Here is an 11,075-nt window from a genome sequence, read left to right on the forward strand (position 1 = left end):
TAGACATACAGGAGTATTTTGAACTGGATTCGAAGGTGAACCGGTAGCCAGTGCAGTGAGGCCAAAACTGGTGTAATGTGCTCTCTTTTGCCTGTACTGGTTAAAATTGGGCTGCTGCATTCTGGACCAGTTGTAGTCGTGCAATGGAGGTCTGACTGATACCAAACAGGAGTGAATTGCAGTAATCAAGCCTAGATGTAACGAACGCATGTATTACTGTCTCCAGGTTATTTTTGGACAATATGGGCTTCAGTTTAGACAGCTGCCTCAGTTGGAAAAACCATGATTTAACAATCATGTTTACATGATTGTTAAGTTTCAGGGAAGGGTCCATTATCACACCCAGATTAGTGACTCTTTGTTTTTCTGAAAGGGTTAGAGTAGAAAGGTCGATGCAGTGGTTTGTGATCGTGTCATTGGGAGGGAACAACATGACATCAGACTTCTTTTCATTGAAACTTAAGAAGTTTCAAGCCATCCAGTCCCTGATGTCAGCCAGGCAGTCGAGCAGAGGTTGAATAGAGCATGTACCATTGTGTCTTGGGGGAAGTAAATTTGAAAGTCATCGGCGTAGAAGTGAAATGGTATGTTGTGTTTTTGGAAAATAGCACCAAGTGGCAGCAGGTATAGAGAGAATAGGAGGGGACCCAGGATGGACCCCTGCGGAACCCCCCATTTAAGCTCTGTCGCTGCAGAACTAAAATCGTTGATGGAGACACAAAAGGATCGGTCAGTGAGGTAGGATCTGAACCAATTGAGGGCTGACCCTGTGATGCCCACCCAGTGCTCCAACCTAGCAATGAGGATCTCATGGTCGATGGTGTCAAAGGCGGCTGTGAGGTCCAACAGGACAAGCAGCACAGAATCACCAGTATCTGTGGATCTGAAGATGTCATTAAAAGCCTTCAATAGGGCAGTTTCAGTGCTGTGGAGAGTTTTAAAGCCAGATTGGAATAGCTCTAAGATGGCGTGGCCCTCCAGGAAGCACTTCAACTGGGACTCAACTGTTTTCTTCAGTATTTTAGAAACAAATGGGAGTTTGGAGACAGGCCGGAAGTTGGAAATGACTGAGGGGTCAAGGTTTGTTTTTTTCAGGAGAGGCTGGACAGCAGCATGTTTAAAGATTTTTGGCACCACACCAGTGAATAAACTACTGTTTACTATAGCCAGAATGGACGGACCTAGAGTAGGAAAATCCTCCTTTAGTAGTCGAGGTGGGACCACATCAAAGGGGGAACTGGAAGGTTTCAAGCTGCACATGACCTGCTCTAGAGAAGAGAGTGATGGGTTCAAAATGGTCAAATAGAGCTACAGATTGAAGTGGGATGGATGCGTCATGAGTTGGAGGGAAATGAGAGCCCTGGTGGTCGCAATTTTTTCCAAAAAGAAATGTAAAAAGTTCAGCGCAGCTCAGTCGAGGCTTCCAGAGATGATGGTTCAGTGAGGTGGAGAACAGAGTTTAGGGTAGAGAAGAGGACACGTGGGTTGTGAGAGTTTGAGGTTATGATATCAGAAAAATATTTGGATTTAGCAGCTTTTACAGCTTTCTGAAAACGGCGCCAACTCTCTTTAAGTATTTGAAAAGAGATCTGCAGCCTGTCTTCCCTCCATTTGCACTCCGCCCTCCTGCACTGCTGCCTAATGGCCTTGGTGACGTCACTCAGCCACGGTTCTGCTCTGAGTTTTGATTTTCTAGTTTTAACAGGAGCGACATGATCCAGAGTCTTTAAGCAGACAGAGTTGAACTGGGATGTCAGCGCCTCCGTGGTAGTGAGAAACACCGGGGGCTGAATGATCATTTCAGAGTTATAAGCATCTGTGAAACGTGCAGCAGTGAAATGGTTAATGGCCCGGCTACTACGTGCAGGAATGCACGGCTTAGGAGTTAGATGGGGGAGGGTGAACTCGAACTGAACTGGCATGTGGTCTGAAAAAAACATTATCACCAATTTCAAGATTACTAACAGTCACATCACGTGTTGAAACAAGGTCCAGTGTATGTCCGTGCTCTTGGGTGGAACCGTTTACATGCTGAGTTAGATTAAATGAGTCCAATAAATCTAAAAAGTCATTAACCAAGGGCTTCTCCTGACAGCACACATGCAAATTAAAGTCCCCAATAATGAAAACATGATTATATTTTGGTGTGATTTCAGCCAAGAAATCAGAAAACTAATTTATGAAATCCTTAGATCGAGGCGGGCGGTAGATGAGTGCGCATAAAGTCGAAGGCGAATGGCCGAGTTCAAAGACGCTCCGCTCAAAGCTGGCGCGGGAAACTGGGATGGGCAGTTGTTTACAGTCAAAAGTTGGTTTGAATATTGTTAATAATCCACCACCGCGCAGGCCTGATGGCCGCGGTGCGTTAATATACAGACAGTTCGGTGGCAATATTTCCGTCAAGGCGCTGGACTCACCCGGAGACATCCAAGTCTCTGTGATGCAGAAAAAGTCCAACTTGTGCTCTTGAAAGTAGTCCCTGAGGATAAAAGTTTTGTTGGTAATAGATCTTGCATTGACCAAACACATCCGGATACTGTCCAAAGTGGATCCAGCAGCAGTGAAGTTTGCGCACGTCAATGGCTGCAGGTTTTCAATAACAGCCCCTCCCTTGTTTACCTGGTCCGGGCACGCGAAAAGCTGGCGATGGAAACCATGACCACCAGCTGAAGAGGAAGATGCAGCGTGCAGGGCTTTAAGCTTTACCAGCCGCCCAGCACGTTTTCCCTGGCGTCTGTAGCGATGTCTCCGGGCAGGGAGGTGAGGAGCGCAGCGGAGGTAAACTGGCACGTTCGCCAGAAGGGGGCGTGTCCAGTGGTACGTTCATATTGGTCCAAATAAGCGACATCGGTGGCAGAAAAATGAAGATCCAGAAGCTGCTGTTGGTCATACACCAGCAGCGAGTTTATGTCCCAGATAAAAAACGAATAAAACACAAATAATCTGAACACCATCAGCAGAGGTGGATTGCAAGCCATGTACACGGGCGCCATCTTACTGGAAGTCCTTTATCGTATCTGGCTACGATAAAGCCCTTCCCAGCAGCTGGAAACAGTAATCCACGCCTTCGTCACCTCTCGGCTGGATTACTGCAACGCTCTTTACCTTGGAGTCAGCCAGTCCTCCCTCAGACGTCTCCACTTGGTCCAGAACGTTGCTGCTTAGCTTCTAACTGGAGTTCATAGAGGGAGCACATCACCCCCACTCACACCCCCCCAATTCAATTCTATTCAGTTTATTTATATAGCGCCAATTCAAAACAAAGTCGTCTCAGGGCACTTTACAGGAACATTCATATACATAGAAAATCCAATTAGTAAAGTTCTCTATCTAAGGAAGCAGCAGACTCATTGAATCATCACTTTGTTGCAATCTCCAATTCTGAGCAAGCACAATGGCAACAGTGGAAAGGAAAAACTCCTTTTAAAAAGGAAGAAACCTCCAGCAGAACCAGGCTCAGGACAAGCGGCAATCTGCTTTGACCGGCTGCTTGAGAGGACAGGAAGGAGAGACAGATGAACACAGAATGGTAGGTCCAGATGTAGGTCCAGATGTACCTGAAAGAAAAAAAAAAAACACATGTCAAGATAGAAAAATATATTACAAATACAAAACAGGTTGAGCAGAGTAAAATTGTGGTCAGTTTGTCCTGCAGCAGTCTAAGCATATATCATTACTAAGCGACAGCTCAGGAAACCCAAGCCAACACTATAGGATTTATCAAAAAGGAAAGTCTTTCGTCTTAAAACTGGACAATGTGTCAGCCTCTTGGACAGAAACTAGAAGTTGGTTCACACAAGAGAGGAGCCTGATAACTGAACGCTCCTCTCCTGCTCGGTGCCTCAGATCAGCTGATCAGCTGCTCCTGCAGGTGCCATGGTCCACATGGAGGCTCAGAGGGGACAGAGCTTTTTCTGCTGCCGCTCCAAGACTGTGGAACAATCTCACTCTTCCCATCAAACGAGCCTCTTCACTGTCCATTTTTAAAACTTTTTTAGCACAGACTGAATTTGCTCTGCACTGTTTTTATTGTTTTTATTGCTCTTAATGTTTTAACAACTGCTGTGTTTTATTATGTGTCTAAATGTTCTTGATTTTATGTGCACAGCACTTTGTTGCAGCTGTGGCTGTTTTCAAGGGATTTATAAATAAAGTAGTATTATTTCTATTAATGTTTTTGCCAGCTAAATGAGTTGCCTGAGCGGTGGCTCCCAGCACACCATGTGCATCAAAGAGCCGTAACATTATGACAGGAAACACTGCCTGTGTTGTCTGGTGCAGTAGCTACACCCACTCTGCAGTGAATTCTACAAGTACTGAATATGTTGTGAGGGGCTCTGTGGAGAAAGGCCAGTCCATCGAGATGCTATTCTGCTGTTCAGAGGAGACATGTGTGGTCAACATCCTGGTGCCCAGTGGTGGAGAGAGTACTCAACACTTAAGTAAAAGTAAATAAACAGACAAAATTGTACTCTAGTAAAAGTAGAAGTACCACATTAACGTTTTTACTTAAGTAAAAGTAAGTAAGTACTTGCTTTTAAAAATACTTAAAATATTAAAAGTAAAAGTACTTGCTGAATGTACAGTATTACCTAATGCAATAATGGTCTACAATATCATTAAGTGTATCTACTGTATGTATATTTTCTGTAATACATTAATAGGCATAATCTAGTTAAAATACTGTCTATTCAACCTTGTAATGGGTAAGTAGTGAACAATATTTTAACTTCCTGACACCATTTTTAAAACTTGGACCCAAGTGTCGAGACATTTGGAGACATCTCTTGTCTCCTAACATCCCATGAACTGAAACATTTTAATATTGAAGCAAGAATTTCTTGTTCAAGTTCAGAAGAAGTTTGTTTTCAAAGTTTTTTGAATCTAGTCTGGCTATTCTGGGAGAGAGATTCTGTCCTGCTGTACTGAACAGTCTTTCAACAATATTTCAATAGTCTTTCAATAATCTTTCAATAATCTTTCAATAAGGCCATGGGTGGCGTGTATCTTCTGGCTGACTCTCTGCGGTTGAATCCATTTTGGGTGTGTTAGTGGTGCTGCGGGTGCGCTCAGCTCCATGACGTATATACTAGAATATACGTCATTGGTCCAGCTCTTCTTGAAGGCGGGTCTAACGTTACCTGCTCACTCTGCAGTGATTCATTGGACCAACTCCTCTCACCATTGGTTACTTTCAAACTAACGGAAAAAAAAAAAAAAAAACGCAACGTGAATGTAACTTGTAACGCAAAACATAGAAATGTAGTGTAGTAGAAAATACAGATACTAGGGATGCACAATATTGTATTTTTTGGCAGATATCTGATACCAATATTTTATATATGTTTTTTTTACATAGCCCTTTCATTTAGGCTTATTTGCTACAAAAAATTATTTATTTATTTATTCAGTAACAGCCATATGATATGCATAGCACTTTAACTTATATTAAATGAAAAGCGTTGAATGTTATTTATTAGCATTAGTCACATGTGATGTTGTCTCACTTGTGGAGGCTTGTTCCAGGTTCCTAGCTGCAGTGTGGGATCCTCTGCACTCCTGTGCATGGAGGACAGACTTTTTAAGTTCAAAGTTTTTGTCTATCCATTGTGTCGTAAGACTAATCATGCTAACAGAGCTAACACTTTATGTCCATAAAGTGGAGTCTGTGGTAAAACTCACCCAAGAGCTATTGGCTATTAGCTTCTCAATGATGTCAGAAATGATGGCTTATAACTTGGGTAAGATTACGTCACTTGCAGCAATTAGCATGCTTGATAAAAATTTCTCCCCGATACTCTTTAGACTAATCCAAATGTTTCTGATGTACACACTGAACAAAAATATGAACACAAAACTTTTGTTTTTACTTCCATTTTTAATGAGCTGAACTCAAAGATGTACAACTTTTCCTACGTACACAAAATGCCTTTTCTCTCATTGTTCACAAATTTGTGTAAATCTGTTAGTGAGCACTTCTCCTTTGCCAAGATAATCCATCCACCTCACAGGTGTGGCGTATCAAGATGCTGATTAGACAGCATTATTATTGTACAGGTGTGCCGTAGGCTGACCACAATAAAAGGCCACTCTAAAATGTGCAGTTTTACCACACAGCACAACACCACAGATGTTCCAGGTTTGAGGGAGTGTGCAGCATACTGACTAAAAGAATGTACCCCAGAGCTGTTGCCCGTGAATTGAATGTTCATTTCTCTTAAACACATTTAAGTAAAAGTTGTCTCTCTGAAAAAAGGAGCATTAGACACAACAAAGGAACATCTGATCATTTCAACTCCAGTTTGTCATCATCTAGTTAAAATACTGTCTATTCAACCTTGTAATGGTCAATAGTGAACAATATTTTAACTTCATGACAATTTTCACAACTTGTAGAGCTGCTGCCTCTCAGCAAGCAGGTCCCTGGTTCAAATCCCGGTCCGGGGGCCTTTCTGTGTGGAGTTTGCATGTTCTCTCCGTGCATGTGTGGGTTTTCTCCGGGTACTCCGGTTTCCTCCCACAGACCAAAAACATGCATGTTAGACTGATTGGTAACTCTAAATTGTCCCTAGGTGTGAGTGAGAAAGTGAATGGTTGTTTGTCTCTATGTGTCCCTGTGATGGACTGGAGACCTGTCCAGGGTGTACCCCGCCCCTCGCACAGTGATTGCCGGACATGGGCAGCGGCGACCCCCGTGACCCAAAATGGAAGAAGCGGGTAAAAGATAATGGATGGATGGATGGACATCATTTTCAGAACTTGGACCCGAGAGCTATTTGGAGACATCTCTTGTCTCCTAACATCCCATGAACTGACACATTTTAATATTGCAGCAAGAATTTCTTGTTCAAGTTCATAAGAATTTGGTTTTCAATGTTTTTTTAATCCAGACTGGTTCTTCGTGAAATAATCTGTCCTGCTGTACTGAAGTCTTTCAATAAGGCCATGGGTGGCGTGTATCTTCTGGTTGACGCTCTGCAGTTGAATACATTTTGGGTGTGTTAGTGGTGCTGCGGGTGCACCCAGCTCAATTACTGTATACTAGAATATATGTCATTGGCCCAGCTGTTCTTGGAGGTGGGTCTAACGTTACCTGCCCATTTTGTGGTGATTCAATGCAACTCCCCTCTCACCACTGGTTACTTTCAAACTAACAAACAATAAAAATAAAAAAACTGCAATGTGAATGTAACGTGTAATGCAAAACATTATCATTAGAAATGTAGTGTAGTAGAAAGTACAGATAATATAAAATGTAGTGGAGTAAAAGTCGAAAGTATGTTTAATTCTTCTTAAGTACATTTTTCATGTATCTGTACTTTACTTAAGTACAGTAACAAACTTGTACTTTGTTACATCCCACCACTGCTGGTGCCTGATGCTGCGGGACAACAAATTTGTGTTATTTCTCAATTACCAGGATGTTTAGGGTGCAGGAGGAGGGCATGACGAGTATAGGCAGGTGGTCATGATGTTATGGCAGATTGATGTGTGCTTATCAAAAACATCCATCCATCATCTTTACCCACTTCTTCCTTTTTGGGTCGTGGGGGTCACTGGTTCCCATGTCCAGCAGTCACTGTGCAAGGAGCGGGTTACACCCTGGACAGGTCTCCAGTCCATCACAGGGACACATAGAGACAAATGAGACAAACAACCATTCACTCTCTCACTCACACCTAGGGACAATTTAGAGTTACCAATCAGCCTAACATGCATGTTTTTGGTCTGTGGGAGGAAACTGGAGTATCCAGAGAAAACCCACGCATGCACGGAGAGAACATGCAAACTTCACCCAGAAAGGACCCCTGGACCGGGATTTGAACTGGGGTTACCTGCTTGCTGAGAGGCAGCAGATCTGCACCACCATGCTGCCTCAACAAAGTCCACCCTTTTTAATTCCAAGGTTTGCTGCATCAATTGATCTGGTGTGTATCACATTGTAAAAGTATTCAAATCTTACCTGAAGTGAACAAAAACATGTTTTGTTAAAATGTTCTTTTAGAGCAGTTGCGTCGTAGGTTAGCATCTTTCATCATGACCCAGTTTGGTCCAAGAGGACAGATGGTCTCACATTTGACCCCAGATTCCTTTGGTCTTCAGAGAAGCTCATGGTCCACTCAATGACTGCAAGGAGCCTGCTAACAAACCCAAATTATCACTCCTCCACCGCTTGACCACAGGAATGGGTTGTTTGTGCTTTGTTTGGTTTTCTCCAAACATGGCACAATGTATTGTGGGTAAACATCTCTGATTTGGTCTCATGTCTAAAAATGTTGTTCTATATGTCTTATGGTCTATTCAGGTGAAACATTACAAAATGTTTTGAACTTCAAATTGTTTGTGAATTAACTTCAACCCTTCCCAAATAATGGGCAGTTATAATTATATTTTTAATATCATTGCTGATGTCTTTGTGTCTTGGCATTGAGTTAACACATTTGTATGCTCCAGAGCAGCGAAGTGACAAAACTCCTTATAAATGTGATCATACTCATGATCAGTTGATTGGCTGAAACTGAACCTCTTAAAAAACACTCTTAAATACTTAGGAAGCAGCAAGAGTGGACTTGGTTTTGCACAAAGCATTTTTAGTTGGACTTTATTTAACATCTGTTGAGGTTAGACTCCTTCAGGTTAGATTTAATTTCAGAACTTGTTTTTGATTTTTATTATGTCCTGATAAGTTTGCATTTTAAAGGAGGTGGACTACAGTTTGCCCAGGTATTTAAACTTTTGATGAGAATTGGTTTTTGTGACGACATGCCTCAGAGGAGATGTGATTTAATTAATTTATTTGTTTCATAATTTAATAAAGATTTCACAAACACACCTGAGGCTATTTTATGTGATTGCTGACTAAAAAAAATACACAAATGAAGATTAAAAACATTAAATTTTGACTGTGGATCATTAAAAAATGTGCCTAAAACAAAATTTAAGTTAAAAAGACAAACTTTCAATAATTCAATTCTATTCAACCTTTATTTATAAAGGTTAGTCTCATTGAGCCTCAAGGACTCATTTACAAGAGAGACCTGTTTTAAACAAAGAACACAGATGAGGTACATACAATAGACAATCATAAAAACACAAAATGAAAAGTAAATAGAAAAAAATGATAAAAAAAAAAAACCATCTACATTATAACGTGATGTAAAATACTAAAAACAGGAAGGATTTCTGGTCCTGGAACAGTTGTTTAAAATCCCTTAGAGAGGTCAAGGTCAAGAGCTTCAGATCTCTTTGCAAGATTTAGTCAAGTCCTTCCACCAAAATTGAGCTTGCTCCAGTGCCAGGGTCTTGTTAATGCCTGGGTGGCAGAACAGTCGTGATTTATGACACAGTTGAAGAACTTTGTGTACCTGAGTTTCTTGAATGAAGACCCGATTCTTGGGACAGTCGGCAGGTGGTGGTTGGCTCTGGTGGGCGCGTCTGATGTCTTTCTCCACTTGGGTGATAGACAATGGTACAGCTTCAGGCAGTATGAATGGTTCTTGTCCTTAGGTTCTCCAGTGTCTTCATGGATTCTAGATAGAGTGTCAAGTTTAGTGTTCTTGGGACCGGGTAAGAACAAGGCCCACCTGGCTTGTCTGGGGTTGAGTCTTTTAGCCTGTGTTAGAGGCGTCCACCTCGACAATAAACTGACAATCGCTGTCAGAGGAATGAAGAATAGAGGCAAAAGCAAACAAGTTCTTGAGTTTGGAGAAGGGTGTCTCAGCCTGTTCGTTCCATTGGAACATAGTTTTTGAAGAAGTCAAGACATGGAGAGGAGCTGAGATCAAACTGTAATTCTTAATGAAAATTCTATAAAAATTAGCAAAACCCAAGAACCTCTGAAGTTATTTCTTGTATTTTGGCCTTGGCCAATTTATGACTGCGGACACCTTGTTACTGTCCATGGACATCTGGTTAGGAGAAATAATAAAGCCCAAGAATGAGGTGGATGTCTGGTGGAATTCGCATTTCTCTGCTTTGATGAGTAAGTTATTCTGTAATAGCCTTAGCAAGACAAACCTCATGTGGTTTCTGTGAGAGTGGAGGTCCTTGGAAAATATCAAAAAGTCATCTAAGTATACAAAAACAAATTGATTAACCATGTCTCTAAGTACATTAACCAGGGCCTGAAAAACAGCGTTTGTTAAACCAAAAGGCATGACCAAATATTCGTAGTGTCCATTAGCGGTGTTGAAAGCAGTTTTCTACTCATCCCCCTCTCTGATACGAACCAGACGATATGCATTTCTAAGGTATAATTTGGTAAAAATGGTGGAACCCAGGATGAGGTGAAAGGCTGAGGTCATGAGTGGTAGTGGGTATTTGTTTTTAATGGTAATTTTGTTCAAACCTCTGTAATTTATGCAAGGTCTCAAAGAACCATCTTTTTTACCCACAAAGAAAAAACAGCACCCGCAGGGGATATTGAAGGCCGGATAATGTATGCTTGTAGAGATTGGCTGATGTATTTTTGCATGGCCTGTCTCTCAGGTGCTGACAGGGAGTAAAGACTACCCCTAGGAGGGGTGGTACCAGGAATAAGATCAATGGAGCAGTCATATGGCCTGTGAGGAGGCAAATAAGTGGCTCTAATTTTAGTAAACACCTCTTTAAGGTCATGGTACTCCAGAGGGACTTTTGACAGATCAGGATAAGTTTCCTGGATTTTATCAGGACTTAGGACCGGGGAGACTGTTTCAAATAAACATGAAGATAAGCATTCTTCAGACCAACCCAAAAGCTCCCTTTCCCTCCAGTCAATGCAGGGATTGTGTTTACCTAGTCAGTAACCCCAAGAATAATAGGGAGCTAGGGTGAGTTAATGATGATACATTTTATTTTCTCATGATGATTACCACCAAGTAGTAAAGTAACTGGTTCAGAATCTAGGCTGGTTCTGTGAAGTGAGTGTCCATCAAGCGCTAATACTCTGTGGGGTTTAGTAGATTGAACCATCTTAATACCCAAGGATTTAGCAAAGTCCTGATCCATAAATTCAGTATCGGCCCCAGAATCAATAAACACAGATGTAGAGATTTCTTTATTTAGTACCTGGAGTTTGGCAGGTAGCAGGAGTG

Source organism: Nematolebias whitei, chromosome 1, assembly GCF_014905685.2.
Source record: "Nematolebias whitei isolate Nwh7 chromosome 1, NemWhi1, whole genome shotgun sequence".
NCBI lineage: Eukaryota > Metazoa > Chordata > Actinopteri > Cyprinodontiformes > Rivulidae > Nematolebias > Nematolebias whitei.